At 41.8% G+C, this 22,913-nt stretch overlaps 1 long non-coding RNA gene across 1 annotated transcript in view; it reads left to right on the top strand.

Moving 5' to 3' along the window:
* LOC105553169 overlaps positions 1-22,913 on the top strand; it is a 217,289-nt gene that overhangs the window by 36,287 nt on the left and 158,089 nt on the right. The gene's annotated exons all lie outside the window — the stretch shown is intronic.

Genomic DNA, 22,913 nt, shown 5'->3' with positions numbered 1-22,913 from the left:
TAGGATTGGGAAACCCCAGTCCTGGTAAATTTGAGGTCAGACCAGTTCTCTGCTCTCGAACCCTGTTTTCTGTTAAGATGTTTATCAAGACAATACATGCACTGCTGAACATAGACCCTTGTCAGGAGTTTCTGATTTTGCCCTGGTCCTGTTTCCACGTGTGGAAACAGATGTAATGAGACATCAGAGAGCTGGGGAGGACCAGCAAGAGGCAGGTGAAGAAATGATAGAAATTAAGGTTTCTGGCATTGGCACTCTTGGTAAGTGGTGACTCCATTAACAGAGTCTAGACATACACAGGAGACACAAAATTGAAAGGAAAAATAATGTGTCCTGGTTTAGAAACTTGAGTTTGATTTGTTTGTGGGATACCCAGGGATTATAAGCTAGTTGTATTATATTAGGCTTTTAGTAATTCTGTTTAGGGAGATATGATTAGACTCAAGTAGATCCAAGTCTGTTATGATAAGCTGTTTCATAATAGACTTGTAGTGTTTGCCAAAAATTCATCTCACTATTTGGCATTTTATGGATCATTTCGGTGTAACTGTAACACCGCTCCAGAAAAAGACTTAGCTTTTACATTTCTTAAATCTTTGGGTTTAAAATCTCATATTCAGCTTCATAATTCACTCACTCATAAAAAGTGTTGAGTGTTTACTATATGCAAGACGCTATGTTCAGTGCTGTAAGAAACGTAAATGTAAGAACCATGTCTAGGTGTAGAAATTATAGCAATGCACACCCAAAGAAGACGCTGCCTGGAAAAGGCGACATGCGATATGTGTCAAGCGTGGAGAACAACAAGCAAGCTAGGGGCTGGGTTTATACTTTGCACTGATTTTGAAGATGCCCTATGGAAACATGCCTAGGTGAAATGCCCGTCTACCTACAAGAGCAGATTCTGCGGCGAGAGCGGAGCATGGTGAGAGTAACTCTGTAGAGTGCCGGGGCTGTTTGTTGAAGAGTTAATTACCTAGACCCATAACTGAATGCGCCTCCTCTCTCTGCCCGTCTGCTGGCTTCATTCCATTGCTTTGCAAGCAACTTGTGCTTGAGATCGGCGTGGTAGAAACTTGCAGATATGGTAATTAAGTGACTACTCAGGGAATTTAGGCTTTCTGATATAGGACGCCTCTCTTAATTGGGAGGTCCTTATTCGGGAAATCCACTTTTTCAGGATGTGATCAGATAACTGATTTAGCCCTAATGATATTTAATGGCAGTGGCTGGAATTTAATAGGGTTGATAATTTCATGTAATTGAGGGGTCTTCAAATGAGGGAGTGCTCCTGAGTGGCACTGCATTAGGGCCGCTGTCTGAGTCAAACAGGTGCTTCCTGTCTGTGTTTCCCTTCTGTAGCTCTGTTAACAAGGAGATTCGAGAGTTTCTAGGAATATTGCAGAGCTTTTGGGTGTGCTTCTGCTTCACTGGATTTCTCTCTTTCTGAGAAGATGCACCAAGCCAGGTGATGTTTCTTAGAGGGGGTGCCAACCTGGTTTAGTATCAGACAATGTTTTAGTTTAAATTTATTTTTTTCTTTTAAAATAAATAACCCTAAACCAATACAGGTGACTAACTATTTAAATGGATCTAGCATAGAATTTGGCAGGTGATAAGTGTAGAATGAACTAATTTTAACTGTAACTGCCATGTCTACATTAGAATGTTGTGATCCAAGGTGCCGCTTTTGTAATTATCATGATGATATTAAGCTGTAAAAATCAAACTGTCTGAACTGCTTTGTTTTCCCCCAAACCAATTAGTTCTCCAACTCCCTGGATACAAACTGACTATCCTACCATTCAATTCAGTTCTGACATAACTACCTGAGCTGAGGAAGATCCCACAGGCAAAGGGGTGGGTCCTACAAGACTTCCCCAACTTTAGACACTGGTTGCAAGTCCCAGATTTCCAACTGTGCTTTTGATCAATCAGCTGCGAGTTGAAGATTCACATAACCGCCTTCTCAAGTTTGATAACTTGCTAGAATGGCTCATGAAACTCAGGGGAACACTGCGTTTATGGTTACAGGTTTAATATCAAGGATACAGCTTGGGATCAGTCAATGGAAGAGATACATTGGACAAAATACAGAGGAGAAGGGTGCAGAGCTCCCATGCCCTTGCTGTGTGCACCATCCTCCCAGCACCTTCATGTGAATACAAGCTGGAAGTTCTCTGAAACATGATTACAGGAGTTTCATGGAAATTGTATTACTTGGGAATGATTGATTGAATCATTGCCCATTGATGATTAACTTAATCTCTTATCTCTCTGGAGATAGGGGATTGGGGTGCCATACAAAGTTTCAACCTTTTAATCATGCCTTCGTCTTTCTGTCCCTCCATTCTGAAGTTATCTAGGAGCCACCAGTCACCAACCACTAGTCCTTTTGTTAGCATTGAAAAGGACACTCTTATCACTCTGGGGGTTCCAAGGATCTTAGAGGCTCTCATGTCAGGAACCGGGGACTGAGATGAAACATTATAACAAAAGATGTTTCTATCACCCTATTCAGGAAATTATAAGGGCTTAAGAGTTACTATGTATTGAATGTTTGTGTTCCCTCCCCAAAATCTTGTTGAAATCTTAACTCCTGATGTGATTGTATTAGGAGGCTGGGCCTTTGGAAGGTAATTAGGTCAAGAGGATAGAATCCTCAGGAATGAGATTAGTGTCCTTATGTGAAGAGGGCTTGCTGAATCTCTCTCTGCCAGGTGAAGATACAGTAAGAAGATAGTCATCTGCAAATCAGCAAGAGGGTCCTCACCAGACACCAGATCAGCTGGCACCTTGGTCTTGTACTTCCTCGCCTTTACAATGGTGAAAAGTAAATGTTTGTTGTTTAAGCTACCCAGATTATGGTAATTTGTTATAGCAGCCTGCACAAAGACAGGAGCTCTGTGCTGGGAACCAGGGATGAAGACCAGATAGATATTTTTTATTATATCACAATATCACAAGTATATAATTAATTATACATGGGTATGAATATTTGCTTTGGGAAATGCTATCACATATGAAAAAGACTTTTCCATGTGGATAGAAGAAACAAGAAGTGATGACAACATCAGATATTGACTGGGCCCTAATGATGTACCAGGCAACCTACAAAGCACTTGGCACACACAGTTTGCTGGGCAGGACACGCCTTAGATAGGGTTTGGTGAAATTTCTGAAATAATACTGCTAGTGTTTAATGGGTTACTTATTTTCTTTTCCCTATGACGAACTGTAAAACCCTAACTAAAAAACAAAGCCACTACATTGTATCAGGTCTCTGTGATTCTATCTCAGGTCCTATGAGCTTCCCTCTTCACCCAGAATTATCACACTCTTTGTGAAACCAGCTTCTTGTAGGGGCTGTTAAACACAGCCAAACTGTTGATTCAGAATGCGCTGGGAGAATCCTACTGACCCTCTGAGTCAACAAAGCTCAGTAATTATGTCTATCAACATGTCAATATTTTACATGAATGAAACATCTATGGCTGGACTGTGGACTGCAGTTAGTTGGTGTTAATGCATTTTTACAGATTAAAGACCCAGATGGAAGGCTGAGTGATGCTAATGTCACTACAAATAATGCTTTGCATTGCTACTTGTCATCATGTGGTTTTTGGAGTTGCCTACTTCATGATGTCATAAAACCAGAGATGAGCAAGACGGACTTGATAAGTTAGATTTTTTTTCTGGGTATTAGTGGTAGCAATAGTATCTTTTCCTTTGCTTTAACTGCATTTTAGAGTGTTTCTGCATTCTAGGTATTGATTAACATGGGTGCCTGCTATTACTGACTCTCTGATGATGATGATGATGTTGATAATTATGGCCATGATGACTTATTGCATCATCTTAAGGGGGATAACAACATTTGGATTAACCACGGTTATCTGCCTTTGAACTTAAAATTTATTAGGGGAAGCAAGACAAATGCACCAATCAGCACAGAGACTGGGAGACTGGTGACCTGCAGGTGGGGAAGACTTTTACCTGAAAAGTGGCATGATTTGTGAGGTGCTTGTAACTACCCCCTTGGTCCCACACATCTGACCCTGTTTAGTTCACATGGCTCTGCAATAATTAGTAATCTGGTATCTGGCACTAACACTTCAGGTTAAAAATGTTCAAATTAACAAGATAATCTTACTATTGGTTCCCCAGAATGGATCACAGACCAGGCACATTTTAATGGTAAGGCAAGATTCAACAAAAAGTTTTTATAGTGAGGGTCAGTGTAAACAGGTAGTGTGTATGGGAATTCTCTGGAACCTGGAAATGGGAGGGAGGGAAAACATTAGAAGGGATGCAGGATTTAGTCCATGGATGATATCTGACACCCTGGGTGATTTTTGATTGATAGGAATTGAAGAACATGAAGGATTTCATGTGGATTCTGCCACTTGGTCCCCACTTGGGTACTATGCTTAGTCACTTTTTATATATGAAGAGATTGAGGCATAGAAAGGCCAGATAAGGTCACACTGCTAGTACATGTTGAAATCAGGGCTCCTATCTATAACCGCTGCACTGCCCTGATGCTTCAGTATAAAAATGTGGAATATTTAAGATATGGGAACCTAGGATAAGGGGTTACAGACACAGGAGGGTGAAAATGGGAAAAGGCGACCTTCATTCAGATGAAGCTCATAATGAAGGATGTCAAGAAAGGAATTAGAGGAAACGTCAGCTAAAGAGAAGGTGTATGGCTGGAAATGCCACGCAGCCAGGATGAGATCCTCAGAGCAAGGGATGAGTTTGTGCTTGAACATACCTGAGAGGAGAAGGGAGTGGTCATAAGGAAGGGCCCAGAGGGAAAGAGATGGTATGAAAAGCCCTCATTCAGATGGAAAGAAAGAGCCATGATTCTGTCCAGAAGTGAGGGAAGCCTCTGTTAGAACACACATGGTAAGAGACCGGGCATGAGAAGACCTGCTGCTCATGAAGCTCTGGGTCCTGGGTACAATTCTGGGATACATCATGGGCCCGTGCATGACCTTACAAGTCATCACACCATTGAACACTCACCTGGACGCTGAACCACTGAGCTCCAAGATCCCTTCCTGTAATAACTTTCTATGCCTGCTATAAAACTGTATTATTTAACACTTTTTTATCACTTACATTTTATAGTTTCCCCTTAATTTCTGTTGACTTTATGGAAACAAACCTACATACATGTAATGATAAGGGTTTTGTAGAGTTTTTAAGCTTCTGATGTTTCAAAATTTAATACAATGCATAAGATCATAAGCATTTGTAACACATGACGTTAAGTGACACTGAACGAAAAACTGTATTCGTGTCAAATCCACAGGGTGCAGTTTAGCACTGTCTGTCGAGTCTGATAGTTTTGAGGTCTCCTGTGTGGTTGTGTTGCAGAAAGTTAGAGACCCGGAATGGAGGGACTGGCTGGACCCATGGCAGAGGAAACGTAAATTGTGAAGATTTCATGGACATGTATCACTTCCTTAATAATGCTCTTATAATTTCTTATGCCTGTCTTACTTTAATCTCTTAATCCTGTTATCTTCGTAAGCTGAGGATGTATGTCACCTCAGGACCCTGTGATGATTGTGTTAACTGTACAAATTGTACACACATGATTGTAAAACATGTGTGTTTGAACAATATGAAATCAGTGCACCTTGAAAATAAACAGAATAACAGCGATTTTAGGGAAGAAGGGAAGACAACCGTAAGGTCTGACTGCCCGTGGGGTCGGGCAAAAAAAGCCATATTTTTCTTCTTGCAGAGAGCCTATAAACGGACGTGCAGGTAGGAGAGATATCACTACATCTTTTTTCCTAGTAAGGAATATAATATTTAAGACCATACATAGGAAAGGAATTGCATTCCTGGGGGGAGGTCTATAAACAACTACTCCAGGAGTGTCTGTCCTATGTTGTTGAGATAAGAACTGAGATATGCCCTGGTCTCCTGCAGTACCCTCAGGCTTACTAGGATTGGGAAACCCCAGTCCTGGTAAATTTGAGGTCAGACCAGTTCTCTGCTCTCGAACCCTGTTTTCTGTTAAGATGTTTATCAAGACAATATATTCACTGCTGAACATAGACCCTTGTCAGGAGTTTCTGATTTTGCCCTGGTCCTGTTTCCTCAGAAGCATGTGATCTTTATTCTCCTTTTTGCCCCTTGAAGCATGTGATATTTGTGACTTACTCCCTATTCGTATACCCCCTCCCTTTTTGAAATCCCTAATAAAAACTTTCTGGGTTTGTGGCTCAGGTGGACATCACAGTCCTACCGAAATGTGATGTTACCCCTGGCGGCCCAGCTGTGAAATTCCTCTCTTTATGTTCTTTCTCTTTATTTCTCTGACTGGCTGACACTTAGGGAAAATAGAAAGAACCTGTATTGAAATATTGGGGGTGGGTTCCTGCAATAGGGTTGCAGATGGTGCTGTAAGTTGGAACCACTACTGAAGTCTTAAATTACCTTATTCTTTAGCCTTTGACTGCAGGGTAGGATTTGAGCTTCTCTACCTCTGGTGTCCAGAATGGGAAATAAGTGCATTTGGCTTGGTTAAGAGAGTCATATGTGGACTATTGAAGCACAAGCGTCCAAGGCCAAGACACTCTGCAGGAATTAGTGCGTGGTTGGGAATTCCGTGTTGATCTCAAGAACAGCCCAAGGCCATGCATTCCTCATTGGCCATTAACATTCAGGAAGAGTGAACATTTTTGCTATTATAAATGGCAAATAAATAGATGAAAGTATGCAGTAAGGAGAGTATAACTTAAGATCTATATTTTTAATAAGAGATACAACTGAGGTTATTTTATTTTTTTCCATTTTTAATTTGGTAGTAACTGCATAGTAAGCACTTAATACATGTACTTAGGAAAGCAGAAAGGTTCAGTGTTCCATTTTGCTAAGTAAATATGTCAAAATAGAAATGTGTCAAAAATTAATATCATTGGGCCAGTGTAAGTTAACAACTATTCAAAGAGAAATAGATTCCACTGTCTAATTATTTTCTACTTTCAAAAGGTTAGATGAAACAGCTCTTCTGAGCATGGCACGGGGATCACAATAGTTTCACTGCTGACATAGGTTAATGGCACAATTATTAGGCAATGGTGCTTAGCAATTCATGTGGAGCAGGAAGAGCCTAATCTGTGGATGGATCATAAAACAGCCCATCAAGGGATTTCTGAAGACATGACAGGGACTTTCAATAAAGTCCAGAAATTAAGTGCTCTTTTCCTTCTCCCAAAAAGTGAAGTTATTTTGAAACCTCTTTTAGTATTGTTTGTGCATAATTCCCTCCAGAGGAAGCTCCTTTGATGAGCTCTTCTGCAACAGCAACAGTAAGTTGTGCGGGTTCCAGACACTGTCATTTCAAAGCCATCTGGGTTGTGCTTCCCTGAAGAAGTCTCAGCCAGCGAGCACCAATCTTTCAGTCCTCTGCTTCCAGGTAGCTACTAGGGTATCTGATGGAAGGTGGATTCTGGGCTGTTTTCTCTGGGAAAACACTCATCAGTGAATGTGAATGCTCATTCATGGGGTGATTGAGAATTGGGACTGCCTCAAGGGCAGTATCAGAGGTTTTCAGGCTGACCATGGGCCTCTTGACCCTCATCAGAGGGATCAGAAAGGGTCTAAGCTTTTGGGTTAATTCCACATGGATTGGGTCTCTGGAAGATCATTCAAATCAGCAGCAGTCCGCTAATCTTAGCGCTCTTGTTACTGCCTCAAACTAAAACCAATATCTAGTTGTCTATTCCAGGCAATGAACAAAGGTGAGACTACCTTACTCTGTTATGTGTACTCATGTCTCAGATGGCCATCTGGACTCAAATTCTAGACTCTCAAGAGGACAAAAATGGTGCTTGGTGGGGAGGGAGCAAAATTCTTTTTATGCCTAAACCATAGATATGCATACAGTACACAGTGAATATGTAGCATTACAATTTCAGAAAGGAGGGATATTTGTTTTTTTAAAAAATGTCTCAAAAGGATCCTTAGAGATACAATATTGAAAAATATATATTGCACAGCGCTGGTCTAAGTAAAAGCTGTTAAGGAAGGGAAGCTTGCCTTCTCTTTCATATTTAAGAAAACTGATATAATTTGAGAAAATAAAATTTGGGGGAAGAAAAGGAAAGGAAACATTCTTTACCCCACCACTCCAGAATTGCTTTTTACTTCTACTTAATATGTGCAGATCGTTTATGTGGTGATGATCACTGAACACACAGTCTACATGCATTTTTACATTCTGATCTGTTTGCGTATCTTCTATCACCTAGGCATTTTCATGTTGCAACACAGTCTTCCTAATTCCTACAGAATAACCCTCCATCTGGTCAAGAAACAATTCTCAGTTTTGTTCTGAATCTACCTGAGGTCAAGCAAGTAGAGCAGTATACAGCACAGGAGGCTTTGGAAGACAGCATCATTCGCAAATACTTGTGTGTGTAGGTCCTTTGTGGAGGTAAACAGATATAAAGGGCTAAGCCCTTCTTGGATGGCATCTGGCTGCTGACTGTCATCAGACCCCTGGGGAGGGCATTAAAGAGCAAGGTCAGGCCTCATCTAGGACTTCTGTGTTAGGAAGCAACAATGACCGGAGAGTTTCCTCTTCTCCTTTGGTCTAGCATGAAGGCTTTGTGCCTTCTCTCCTATAATTTCTTTTTGTTGAGACATGGTGTCACTCTGTCACCCAGGCTACAGTGCAGTGGCATGATCACAGCTCACTGCAGCCTTGACCTCCTGGGCTCAAGCGATCCTCCCACCTCAGCCTCCCCAGTAACTGGGGACTGCAAGCATGTGCCACCATACTGGCTAATTTTTTTTTTTTTTAGAGACAGGGTCTCCATAAGTTGCCCAGCCTGGTCTGGAACTCCTTAGCTTAAGCGATCCACCACTCTCGGACTTCCTAAGTGCTGGGATTACAGGCATGAACCATCGCACCTTGCCCTGTCCTGTAATTTCTGATACCAAATATGAGGGACCAGCCTATAGTAGTAGATGGGTCTATTTCAAAGCCTCTGACCCTTCACTTTGTACATTTCCTTTTTATTTAATTGACTTTTGTGCCTGACCTCCTTTAGATTTCATCCACAAGAACCTTGCCCCACCATCCCAGCACCTTACTAAAGAGAGTGTCCCTGGTTATAACTATGTAATGGTTGGTCCATGTTTGACCAATACCACTCAGAACATTCAAAAACACTTCAATAGTTTCACGAATAGTAGACACCAATTTAGCCCATAAATGGTGCAAGCCACAACGAATACTTGGAGAATGAGTGCCTCCTAAATCCATCTTTTCCCATCGCAAAGAGGTGGGCCGTGCATCGTTTAATCATCCCCTGCTTATTAAATATGGTGGATTGTTTAATCTTCCCTACTGTTAAATATTTTCTGTTGTTTTGGGGTGGAGAGTTCTGTATGTATCTATCAGGTCCATTTGATCAAGAGCTGAGTTCAGGTTATGAATATCTGTGTTAATTTTTTATCCTGATCTGTCTGTCAAATATTGTCAGTGGGGGGTTAAAATCTTCCACTATTACTGTGTTGGTGTCTAATTCTCTTTAAAGACCTCTAAGAACTTGCTTTATGAATCTGGGTGCTCCTGTGTAGCGTACATATCTATTTATAATACTTGGCTCTTCTTGCTGAATTGAACCTTTACCGTTATGTAATGCCCTTCTATGTTTTTTTCTGCAACATAAATATGCCAAGGTGATGATAGAAGATACACAAACAGATCAGACTGTAAATATGCATGTGGACTCTCGGTTCGATGATCATCACCATATAAAATATGTGCACATATCAACTAGAAGTAAAAAGCAATCCTGGAGTGGTGGGGCAAGGAGTATTCCCTTTCCTTTCTTCCCCCCAGATTTTATTTTCTAAAATTATATCAGTTTTCTTAACTATGAAAGAGAAGGCAAGCTTCCTTTCCTTAACAGCTTTTATAGTAGTTAGACCAGCATCGTACAATATATATTTTCTCATTATTGTATCTCTAAGGAGCCTTTCTAGACATTTCTTAAAAACGAATCTCCTTCCTCCTTAAAATTGTAATGCTGCATGTCTGTTTATGTACTATAGGCTTAGACATAAAGAGTTTTTGCTCCTTCCCCACCAAGAACTATTTTTGTCCTCTTAAGAGTCTAGAATTTGGTGTCTAGACGGACATCTGAAACATGAGTACACATAGTAGAGTAATGGATCCACACTATAAAACCTCACGTGATTGGAGAAACAGGGCTGCTGGAGATCCATGGAGGAAGGAAAGGAACAAATGCATTGGGTCCAGTTTGAACTTTCAGTCTTCAGTTCAAAGTTCAAATCTAGAACCTACTGAGAAATAGCAATGGATCCAATACATATTTTGTGTAAGTCAGAAATGTCTTCACTAAAACCAACTAAGTTCATTTTCAATTATACATTAAGGTACAATTGGCCAAGGTGCTTACTGTGCCATCTTCACCACACCCTGATCCTATAAATGTTATGACCATACATTGAGCCACAGACAGAATCATCATGCTTTGACATCTAACAGGAGACACTCCATCCAACAATAATTATTGACCTTTAATGTCTCATTGCAGTATATCCAGACTAATTATGCTATGCATTTGTGGACTCTTTCATCCTTTCATTTTCAGCCAGTTTGAAAATGAGGCCCCAAGGGTATGAGACTATCCACAAAAGAGGAGAAAATATTAATCTTTCTGACTTTTCAAACATTAGCTTCTTTTTCTTATGAGGAAGATTTTTGACTTTCCATTTTTGTTGATGTTCACTTTTCTACATGAGGACTGACGAGGTGTAATGGGAGTACTGAACAAGATTTTGCAAGTCTTGTCATATAAGTGTTGACATAATTTAATGAATTTATTAGATGGAACCAACTCCTGTCAGGAGGAACATCTAATTGGATAGCATTAAAATAGAACAGACACAAATCTGAATAATGAATGCTCTGTATTTTTTTTAAGCAATAAGAGCCCCAAGATATTTCTGCAACACAGTTTTTGGTTTGGTTTCCCTTATACTTTCTAGCATTTTCAGAAATATTTAAGAGGCTATTGTCTGCTCATAAAACATTTACCAAATGTATTAGTTTGTTCTCATGCTGCTCATAAAGACATACCCAAGACTGGGTAATTTATTAAGGAAAGAGGTTCAATTGACTCACAGTTCAGCAATGCTGGGGAGGCCTCAGGAAATGTACAATCATGGTGAAAGGGGAAGCAAACATGTCCTTCTTCACATGGCAGCAGGAGAGAGAAGAATGAGAACCAAGCAACTGGGGAGGCCCCTTATAAAACCATCAGATCTTGTGAAAAATTACTGTCACAATAATAACATGGGGGAAACAGTTGCCATGATTCAATTACATCCCACCAGCTCCCTCCCATGACATATGGAAACCACAGTTCAAGATGAGATTTGGATGGGGACACAGCCAAATCGTATCACCAAACATAATTTCCATTTTGCCAATCTAATGGCACCAAATCTTATTCCCTCAACTTTACCTGGGGAGACCATATATTGAAAATTGGAACATAATTTTTAATACTTTAAATAAGTTGATCACAGAGTTTCCTATTCGGATTCTATTTCTAGTGTCAATTTCTTTTCAAAGCTGGGTTTGCCTATTTTATCCAAATTGTGGGATATGGAGGAAAGGAAGTTAGTCATGTCCAAGCCAATGGGGAATATCTAAAAGAGAGAAAGAAGCCAGCATAAATAAAATTATCTCTCCGTGAATCCTGGCCAGGGTTAACTATGCAATTCCCTTTGTAATGGATAGTTGGTCTTTTTTCTTTCTTTCTTTTTGATGATGGAGTGGGGCTCTCAAACTTAGGCTATAACAACCTCCATGTACATAATTCATAGCACAGCTCTGGATATTTCTGTCCACCCTAGAGGGTAAAGACTATATTAATTAAATCCATGCATGGGCAAAGGCAGCATTTCAGTCAGGTATTGCGTTACTACTTACATCAGAGTTTGTGTCTGTAATCTGTTTTAAAAAGTTGCTTTTTTGTTTTGTATTTTCGTGAATCAAGGTGACAGTTCAGTACAATTAATGTATATGAACCGGGGTGTGTATAAGTTGGTAGCTGGCACCAATTTTGGAGAAATCTACTAAGAGATATCTAGATAGGATCTTGGTGACTGCCATGTATGAGGACCAGCCAGGTTATGCCCTAGGTTACTGTAGGTAAGAACTCGTGAGACTTCCAGGTGTGGTTGCAGGGAGAAGTGCACTTAGAATGATAGCTGTGTGATAGACGTTTTAAATGTATGTACGTGATATTTTTGATGAAGTCATAGTTGACTGAGAAAATGCCCAGATACTCTTCTGGTGAGATTAGAAAATTTCACCAAATCACATTTAAAAGTTTTTGAAAACCTCATAGCAGTTGAAAAATTATTTGTTCAATAGCAAGAATGAAGCTGAACTCATCATATGCTGTCTTACGTCTGGTAGTTCCATATAATCAGGCCTAACCCTGGGGAAAAGGTACTAATTTAGAGACCTTATAATTTCACACCAGATGGAAGCACATGAAGTGTTATGGTAAGGTCATGCTCACATTTTATATTTCCATCAGATATGAGCTCTTTCAATTCGGGAATCATGATTATTCACCTCTGGAACTTCCAAAATGGACATGCTATTTTGTCCCATGCATGCTGTAAGATTGCTCAAATTTACTTTGTCATTCCAAACTTTTACAATCTTGATTCTTCTATCTAGTTGCCGCTTCTAACTTTTTGTTACCTGAAAATGTGATTAGCCTGTCTTCCATATCTTCATCTAAATTGATAGTTATTGATATTTAAGTAAATAGTGATAAATTTGTAAAATTCTGATAAATGTAACAGACTTGTTTTTGATAGTCTGCAAATACAAATGATGAAACAGAAAGTACTAGAAAACAATCATTCAGACATTTGTTCACCAAACAGCTATTTGTTGAGGATCAGGTATCATGAGCAAAAACAGATGTGACCCTACCTTCATGGAGTCTAAGAAGGGAGACCAACATAAACTGAAGGACAGACCAGATAAGTAAATGTAGTATTACAGCTACGATGGATGCTGCCAAGAGGAGATGCTTGGTGTAATAGGGGCATGGACCAAGTCAGGAACTTGTGGAAGATTCCCAAGGAAGTGATAATTAAACCAGCTTCTAAGGGAAAGAAGGCTTCATAGGGCAGGGTTTGTTGGAGGTGTAGTCAAAGGCGGCATAGCACAGGAGGAGAGCATTCCAAAGAGAGAAATGGAAAGAATGAGACTCTCCAGGCCCTTTTAGGGCACGCTGAAGATTTGGACCTTTATCCTAAGAACAATACAAGTGTTACAAGGGCATAAAGGGATCATATTTACATATGCAAAGGCCATGCTGTCCACTTGGAGAACAAATTGGAGGAGGCCATGGTGGATTTTGGGTATCACTGGAAAGCAGCTTGAGTGAGGACAGAGAAAAGTCAAGAGACAGAGAGGTGTGTTTATGAATTCTTTATTGGGGTAGAAATTCAGTTTGAGGTGTTTGAAACAAGTTCTCCTCTTTCACATTTTGACTTACGTTGGCACATTCTAAAATTCATCAGTCTAGCTCTAAAAATGTAGACAGTTTAATGTTGTAGAAGGAGCCAACTAGAAGTTGAAAAGATCTTTGGCACAGTTCAGCTGCTTTCTGCCTATGTGACCTTGAATGAGTTATTTCATCTTCCTGGGCCTCAGTTTCCTCACCCAGTAAAAAAGAGAACCATTCCTCTCTAAGCCTCCTTTCAAACATAATACCCTCTTGTATTAGTTTGTTCTCACACTGCTATGAAGAAATACCCAAGACTGGGTAATTTATAAAGGAAAGAGGTTTAATTGACTCACAGTTCCACATGGCTGGGGAGTCCTTAGGAAGCTTACAATCATGGTGGAAGAGGAAGCAAACATGTCCTTCTTCACATGGTGGCAAGACAGAGCAGTGCCAAGTAAAGGGGGAAAAGCCCCTTATAAAGCCATCAGATCTCATGAGAACTCACTCAATATCATAAGAACGGCAAGAGGGTAACCGCCCCCATGATTCAGTAACATCCCATCAGGTCTCTCCCATGGCACGTGGGGATTATGGGAACTACAGTTCAAGATGAGGTTTGGGTGGGGACAGAGCCAAACCATATCACCTCGGATGGATTACATAGTTTCTTTTTGCACTTTTTCAAATTACTCAGACTTTCTGACTTCCTTCCAGATGTTCTTTATCCCATGCTAGGGGCTCAGTATTCAGGCAGTTTTTCACGTTTTCACCTTTTGGCTTTGAAAATATAACAACCTTGCCTGTAAGAACATTAAAAACAGGTCGTCAGTGGCAATTTGGTCATAACCTGAAGTGCTATGTGAATTTCAACCTCACCAGACACTGGACAGAGTTTTATTGGACAGAAATTTAAAACAAAGACACATTGTAAACTCACATGCACCAAAGGACATGTACAAGCATGTTCATAGGAGAAGTATTTGTAAGTGTCAAAACTTAGATCAATAGCAGAATTTATCAATGAATTGGGGCATAATCTATGCAATGGAATACTATCCAAAAGTGAGAATGAGTGAATTACTGCTGCAAGTCTCATTGTTGATGAAGCTCACAAATAATGTTGAGTAAAAGAAGCCCAACACAAAAGGGTGCATGCTGGATGATTCTATTTGCATGAAGTTCAAAGACCAGGGGAGCTGATGTGTGGTGACCCATCAGGATAGTGGTTACATCAAGGGGAGAAGAGCAGTGTCAGGTGGGACCAAGTGAAGGTCCTGGTGTACTGGGATGTCCATCTTCTGATCTGGCATGGAGGTTACATGGATATATTCATTTTGAGAAAATTTACTGAGATATAAACTTGTGATTTTTGCACTGTTCTGTGTGTGCATGTACTTCAACAAGAATATTTTATTTTATTTCTTTTCTTCTCTTTTCTTTCCTCTTCTTTTGTTTCCTTTTCTTTTTGAGACTGGGTCTCATTCTGTCACCCAGGCTAGAGCAGTGATACATTCACAGCTCACTGTAGCCTCAAATTCCTGGGCACAAGCGATCCCCCTGCCTCACCCTCTATAGTAGCTGGGACTACAGGTGTGTGCCAGCATGCCCGGCTAATTTTTTGTAGAGATAGTGTCTTGCTGTGTTACTCAGGCTGATCTTGAACTCCTGGACTCAAGAGATCTGCCCACCTTGGCCTCCCAAAGTATTAGGATTAGGACATTTTCTTAAAAAGGTGGAAGTAGTAGATTCAGTTCTCCCCAGTGCCTGACCAAAACAAGAGTTCTCTCAATCTCGATAGAGTTCTTTCCATACTTAACATACAGCATACACAGTTATTAAACACACCATAGACACATGTCAGAAACTTCATTAAGAGATATATCATGATATTTCTTTGACTTTTGTGCTATTTCTAGCATTTTTCACCTTTTCTACATGCATAATATATACGAATATCTTTACTTGCTTCAGGTAAATATTCATTCTTATACCAATGCCTTGGCCTAAATAAAAAGGAAAACACAGAATATATTACATAGAACTGGATATCTAATTACCCAAATCACCACAACTATAGATTGCATTGCAATCAAAGCAGGCTGAAAAGTGCTGCCAGGCCTGCAGCCATCTGTTAGCTGAGAGGCCTCAGAGCACTTTGTGCATGTTGGGGTTATCACATTCTTTCCCCTAGGTCCTCATTTCATCCCCCATGGTTGTGTGACCATGGCAAGCATAGCCCTGCCAAAAGGTGTCACTCAAGAATGATTGCCATCCTACTCACGGTTTTGCAGTGTCCAAACTGCGAATCCCTGACAAGCTATTGTAAAGAGGTATACATGTCTCAGAAGTATTTGGGGCATTTCTGCAAAAGGGAATACTATTCAAGCTCCATGAAAGAGCAGTGGTTCTCAGTCTTAGCTGCACATTAGAATTGCCTCTGGAGTTTCAGGCACAGAAACCCCTGGGTCCTGCCCGTGGAAAGTCCAACTTCATTGGTTGGAGTGTGGCCTGGGCATTGGGATTTTTTTTTAAGCTCAACAGTTGATGCTGATATGCAGCCAGGGTTGAGAACCACTGTTCTAGCCAGTCTTCCTTCTGTTTCTCCTCTTGTGCTGAAGATGCCTGCTTACCCATCACTTACCCAGCCCTGGAGAATGTTTCCCCAGCTCTGGTTCAGTGACATCACCTTGGTAACTTGAACTCAGCATGGTGGGAGTACTTACATCATGGGAATCCACAGACCCTACAAATCAGAGCTTCCCCTCTGCCCTTCCCACCGAGAACTGGTTGTTAAACATTTACATTGACTGCTCCTTATTTTAACCTGATGGATGTTTTAAGGTGTGTGGAGATGAAATTCACTTCTTGTTTCCAAATGTGAGGATGTCCATGTAAAGCTGCCAAGTGAAACTAAGGTTGCATCTTGGAGTTCCTCATTACTGACCTCTGTAAACCACTTAGCAAGCAAGGGCGATTCCTAAGTTGGTTTTTCAATATACAATAGAAACGGGAAAGGTTTCCTCAGTTATACAGGTATTGATCAACTTTCTTTTTCCTCCTCTTTCATTCTCTTTAGTTTTTCAACGTTTTTTTTTTTCTAAAAAAGTTGGAAGTTGAAAGGTATTAAAAAGGTGAAAGAGAAACTATTTATAGAACATGTCTTCTGTTTTCCTTATGTAGGGGACAAAGGAATCATGATCCAGGAGGTCGAAGTGCATTCATACACTGTATTTCCAGAAGGTTGTACTGTATGTGTAATTTACATTCTGCAAAGTTCCCCTATCTTGCTCTTCAAAGGGTGACCCCAGGGGCCAGCATTGTGCTAAATTCAGGAGGCTTTGTGGACCTAAGAGGCAAAGAGATGGCCCCAGGGCTGCTCCAGGACCGAAGATAGGGAGTCTTTCCTTCCCCAGTCACCATTAGCTTTAGCCAAAGCAGGACAGGTGGCAGTGGTGACAGAACACAGTGTTCTGAGTGTTGTCCTCTTCTCTGTGAAGTTTGCAGCTCTACCTAAGGGCAGCCTTGCTGTTTTCATCTTGCTGGTCCTTTAAAGGGAAGGCCCTGTTTTTGAGAAAGCCTATGAATACTACCAGGGGAGGAAAAAGCCCTGAAGAAGACATCCGTGGCCCAGAGATTCCTGTAGCTTCAGAAGTACCTGCAGAGACCACTTTCAACTACTCAAAATCTAGAGGTGGTGGCGACAGGCAAGAGAAGTCAACTAGCAAGAGTTTGCCCTTTGTGCAGACTGTCCTGTGTTCCACCAGGAACCATAGATTGATGGTTGCCTTCTTGTGTCTTAACACAAGTTTTAACAGTATGTACTTATGCCAAAAACTGAATTTGTCATAGTTAGGTGACCAGCCAGGCTGGCTTGCCTGGGACTCAGGAAGTTCTTAGGACATGAAAATTTCAGTTCCCAAACCAGGAAAGTTCAATGCACCCCCGGATAGGTTGGCCACCCTATAGTCAAATTTTGAAGTTAGAGAGTTATTTAGAATAGGACTTGCAATCCTTTGATTACATCACTTAATCACCACCACTCTGTCTTGACTATTGCTAACTTGTTTTTTTTGTTTGTTTTTTGTTTTTGAGACAGAGTCTCACTCTGTCACCCATGCTGTTGTGCAATGGTGCAATCTTGGCTCACTGCAAGCTCCGCCTCCCGGGTTCATGCCATTCTCCTGCCTCAGCCTCCCGAGTAGCTGGGACTACAGGTGCCCGCCCCCACACCTGGCTAATATTTTGTATTTTTAGTACAGACGGGCTTTCATCGTGTTAGCCAGGATGGTCCCCATCTCCTGACCTTGGGATCCACCCGCCTTGGCCTCCCAAAGTGTTGGGATTACAGGCGTGAGCCACCGCGCCTGGCTTAAATTCTTTATCTGAGTCGTCTTGTAGCAAAGACCTTTTTTGTAGCAAAGATCTTTTTGAAAGCTGAAAATTCCACATTGTGCTGTTTTCTTAACCAGTGGGGCATTCGAACTCAAAATGACATCAATGTGCTAGAATACATACATCATGGCTTCGAAAAAAATGTCTGAGAATGAGGGAAAGTAAAACTAAGCAAACAGATAAGAACAGCAACCAAACCTGATCTTAGTCCAAAGGCCTAGAAAGGATGACAATTCTAAGTTTTTACGTTGCCTACCTTGAAACTATGATTGATAGTAATGGATTAGCATGACGTGTGCTGTGTACATTAAAGTGAAGGAGACCGGATAAGTCATACTAGATAAATACTTTATTTATGAATGATTAAAATATTTTACAGCCATCTATCATCGTGAGCTTGAATGTAGTTAAAAATCAATTCAAAGTGAAAGTGAAAGGAGAGAGGCAGGAGAGGAAGACGTGTCCTCCTCCTGCCTCTGCCTTTGGCCTCAGGTTTATAATGGTCCTGCCTGCACACGTGCATTGCTTGGTTCTTCGCTCAAGCAGCCTGGTTTAGTTGGGGTTCAAGGCCAAGCTGTGCAATAACAAACCCTGACAGGCTTTAATAAAGAGATATACAGCGTCTCGGATGTATTTGAGGGAACGCTGATGCTTGTGGTTTTGTATATGGTTATGGTAAATAACTAGCCCGCTGATTCTTGTGGTCGGCCTTTGCTGGGAGCGCTGGACCACTGGAGACCCATTTAACCCGAATCCCCCACACCTACAGAGAGCCTTGCATTGCAATCACAACAAGCAGGGCGGAGGCAGGGGCTGCTGGCCTGCGGCTCATCTCCGCGCTGAGTTCTGCTCACTTATCCTCCCGCAGGAGCAGGGCTGGGAGGCTGACAAGCCTGACCGAGGCGGCAGAGATCTTTCTGCACGTTGGGTTGTCACTCTGCGTTTCCCCTTTCCCCATGACTGGTTCCTGGAGATGCTCTCTGTAAATGAGCCCAAGTGGGAGGAGAGGCTGACTGCTGAGTCCTGAGCAGTGCTGGAGACCCCCCGCGGGGGGGACAGCAGCTTCACATCCTGACAGGAGGCACTCAACCCGAACCAGAGCTGCAGGCGCCCAGGGTCCCTATCTGAAATTAGGGCTGGTGCGCCAGGCTTCGGACCTAAACCTACATCTTTCTTTTTCAACCCTTTTCAACTGCTTAGCATTTTATCTTTCTAAGTGTGCATAGAAGAACTTAAGAGGGAAGTGGCATTTTGGACAGCAGCAGCCATAGAAAGGAAAGTTGCAAAGCTGCAACATATCATTTTGGAGCAAATGCCTACAGCTCATGGTCTTGGCTCATTTTTAGCAGAATGAAAGGGTTTGATACTGTTTGACTTCATCTCACCCAGCGACTTGAGACTAGGGTTCATCTAATGCCACCCCCACCCCATGCATATTTAAAGGTCTATGACTCAAAACCATCAATCCTTTATCAAATTAAATGTGGAGACGATGATATGATTGTACTCCCAGTCCCCTCTGAATGTGCAATTCTTAGATTTAAAAAGGCAAGAGAAGCATTGTTTCCCAGACCCTTCTTCCCTGCCCACAGTATCCACTGAGAGAGATGCCTTTCCCAACATCACAGGAGACTCATGGCATCTTCCGTGCTGACCTCATGAGCTTCTCAGGGGATTTCGTTGCCCACTGTCCTGCCATTGGATCCTGAATTGGAGACGGGAGTATAAGGAAGGTTCTACAGAATCAACAGGCTTCCCTTTCCCCTGGTGTGTCTAACTTTTGACAGACACCCATTCTTCCACACATCCACAGGGAACTAGAAGAGAAGTTGAGTTAATGATGTGGACTAAGTGTTTGTGGCCCCCTCCCTGAATTTCTGTGTTGAAGTCCTAATCCCTAAAGTGATGGTATTTGGAGATGGGGTTTTGGGGGGTGATGGGTCATGAGGCTGGAGCCCTCATGAATGGGATTAGTGCTGTTAGGAGAAGACACAGGAGAGAGATGATTGCTCTCTTCCTTATATAAGGATTCAGAGAGTAGCCAGTCATCTGCAAACCAGGAAGAGGACTCTCACCAGGAACAGAATTGGCTGCCACCTTGATCTTGGACTTACCACCTCCAAAACTGAGAAAGCCATGCCTGGTGTGTATGCTGCCCCATCTTTGGTATCCTGTATGGCAGCTTGATTTGACTGCGATAGTGATGTGCTCACCATGCACCTGCTGCTGGAAGTGCTTGTTAGTTTTCTGCTGCTTCTGTCCAGGGATAAGAAAGAAGGTGATGTCTGTGAAGACCAGGGCCCCTCCACCCTGTATATTTTACCATTATTGTTTCCCTTGTTCCAGCAATACTACTTCTCTCAGTCCTGTTTGGTTTGCCCCAATGAAAATACCATAGACTGGGCGGCTTACACACAAAAGAAATTTATTTCTCTCAGCTCTGGAGGATGGGAAGTCCAAGATCAAGACACTGGCAGATTTAGTGTCTGGTGAGGGCCTAGTTCCTAAGAAATGGCTGTCTTCTCCCTGTGCCCCCATATGGTAGAAGGGGCAAACAATCTCTCTGGGATCCCTTTTATAAAAGCAGCAGTACCATTCTTGAAGGCTCCTCCCTCATGACCTAATCACTTCCCAGAGGTTCCACCTCTTAGTACCATTACCTTAGGGGTTAGTAGGACTGGTTTCCCAGAGGCCCCTCTCCTTGGCAATGTATGAATTTTGGGAAGACATAAAAATATAGTCCATTGCACTACTTTATATACATAACATATATATGTATGTGTTGTGCGTGTGTGTGTGTATATATATATCCATCCCCTCTGGACTGCAGTCCAGTAGTAGCAAAACTTTGAAACATATATATTATATATGTTTATATATATATATACACACACACACACACATAACTTTGGACTGTAGTCCAGTTGTTTCCGTTGGTCAACAAGCCTCAGAGGAATAACACAGACTCAACTTAGAGAATCTTATCTCCACCCCGACTCAGATTTAAGGCACTAAAATATCATCGTACCTCCCAGCTTCCCAAGCATAGCCTTTTCTAATTTGTTTCCAAGGCTGATCACCATGATTGGTCATTTTGGTCTTCAGGGAGGAAAACCTTTTGCTTAATGTTTGGTGATGTCCGTACAAATGTGCAGCTTTCTGGCTCAGCCACTCCATGGGTGTTCCTGGGCATTACTCTCAAAAGTCTCATTTTCTCCTAATGTCTCCCACACCCTGGGCCCCAGTTTTGGATTCAAAACCCATGTGCTGGGATGTAAGCTCATTGGGAAACTGTGTCCTCAGATCTAGACACTATTCTTTACCTGGGCACTCTTGGCGTGCTTCCTGCCCATGCTCAGCTATTTAGAATGTGACACCTTCCCTGAACAGAGGCACCAGAGCAATCGCCCCAAAGGAAGGTCCTGTCCTCTGCCTTCACCCATATTGGTAGGTGGTTCTTCCAAGATCAAGGTGCCAGCAGAGCTGGAGGGGACTATAGGTGGAATAAGGTCATTGTATGTCTGTGGGTTGTCTGTGATTGACTGGTTCTCAGAACAATTGCTCATTGTTCTTCCCCACCTGGGGCCCTCTACCAAGTGAGGTTAATCTTATCTTATCTTAATCTTATCAGGACTCCACAGGTTTATTGGAAATCAAGTGTGAGGATGGACCAGGGAAGACACACTGACAAAGTCAGGCGTGTTCTAGGGTCTAAAAGTAGGAAGGCTTTTAGAGGAATGTTGAGAAGGAAGGGAGCCACTCCTTCTATAGAGTTACCCTTTTTGTTAAGATGCAATACAGAGGTTATAATCATTGGCTACAGCTTGCCATATACAGGCTAAAATGTGGATGTGTACGACAATCAGTAAAACTTTATGATTCAGAGACAAATCAGAAAAACATCATGATTCAGAAACAAATCAGTGTCCTTTTTAATGTCAGTAGGTCATGCATTAATCAGTACATCAACAATCTGAGGAACTCACAGTAAGGTTCTTTGCTTGGGGACAGGATGTGGCCATGAATCACAAGACCTCCCTCATGGAAGCCTGTCAAATGTGACCTGTAGGCTATCAACGATAAGAACTGTGTCTTATAGATCTTTGAGTCTCCAACACTGGTCACAGAGTCAGGTACCCAGCGAGGTTCATACACACACACACACACACAAACACACACACACACGTATATAACTTTGGACTGTAGTCCAGTTGTTTCCCTTGGTCAACAAGCCTCAGAGGAATCACACAGACTCAACTCAGAGAATCTCGTCTGGATGCTCAATAGATCTACAGGTGACAGACAATCCAGGTGCCAAAGCTAAGCCAGAATCCCCATTATTTTAATTCCCTTCTGTATTCATCATCTCAGGCTGCGACAATGTAATACCATAGACTGGCTCACTTAAATGACTGAAACTTATTTTCTCCCAGATCTGAAGGCTGGAAGTCCAAGATCAAGGTGCTAACCAATTTGGTTCCTGGTCAGGGCTCTCTTCCTGGCTTGTGGACTACTGCCTTCCTGCTATGCTATGTCGTCACATGGTGGAGAGAGTACTTGAGCACTCTCCTGTCTCTTCTTATAAGGACACTGATCCTATTGGATCAAGCCCTGCCCTTATGACTCCACTTAACCTTAATTACCTCTGTAAAGGCCCTTTCTCCTTGTACAGTCACTTTGAGGGTTAATACTTCAACATGTGAATTTTTGGGGGGACACAAACATTTGGTACATAACCCCTTCTTCAACAAAGACATTTTTTATCGATTAAGAAAGAAAACCACAGAGATGAACACAAAGATCAAAACTGACTACTCTCATGGGCTCTTACCTGTCTATGGGTCTCCTTACCAGAAAGATGGCATGAAGGATAACAGTAATCAGGATACAATAATCAATAACAATAATATCCTCTGCCTCAGCTGCCAAGCAACAGCTGCTTCTCAACTTTTGTGGTAATTCTGGTATCTCTGGGTG

The sequence above is a fragment of the Mandrillus leucophaeus genome, unplaced genomic scaffold (genome assembly GCF_000951045.1).
Source record: "Mandrillus leucophaeus isolate KB7577 unplaced genomic scaffold, Mleu.le_1.0 Scaffold582, whole genome shotgun sequence".
In the NCBI taxonomy this organism is placed as follows: Eukaryota; Metazoa; Chordata; class Mammalia; order Primates; family Cercopithecidae; genus Mandrillus; species Mandrillus leucophaeus.
Note: the sequence above shows the minus strand (reverse complement) of the source record. Positions and strands in the feature narration are given on the sequence as shown.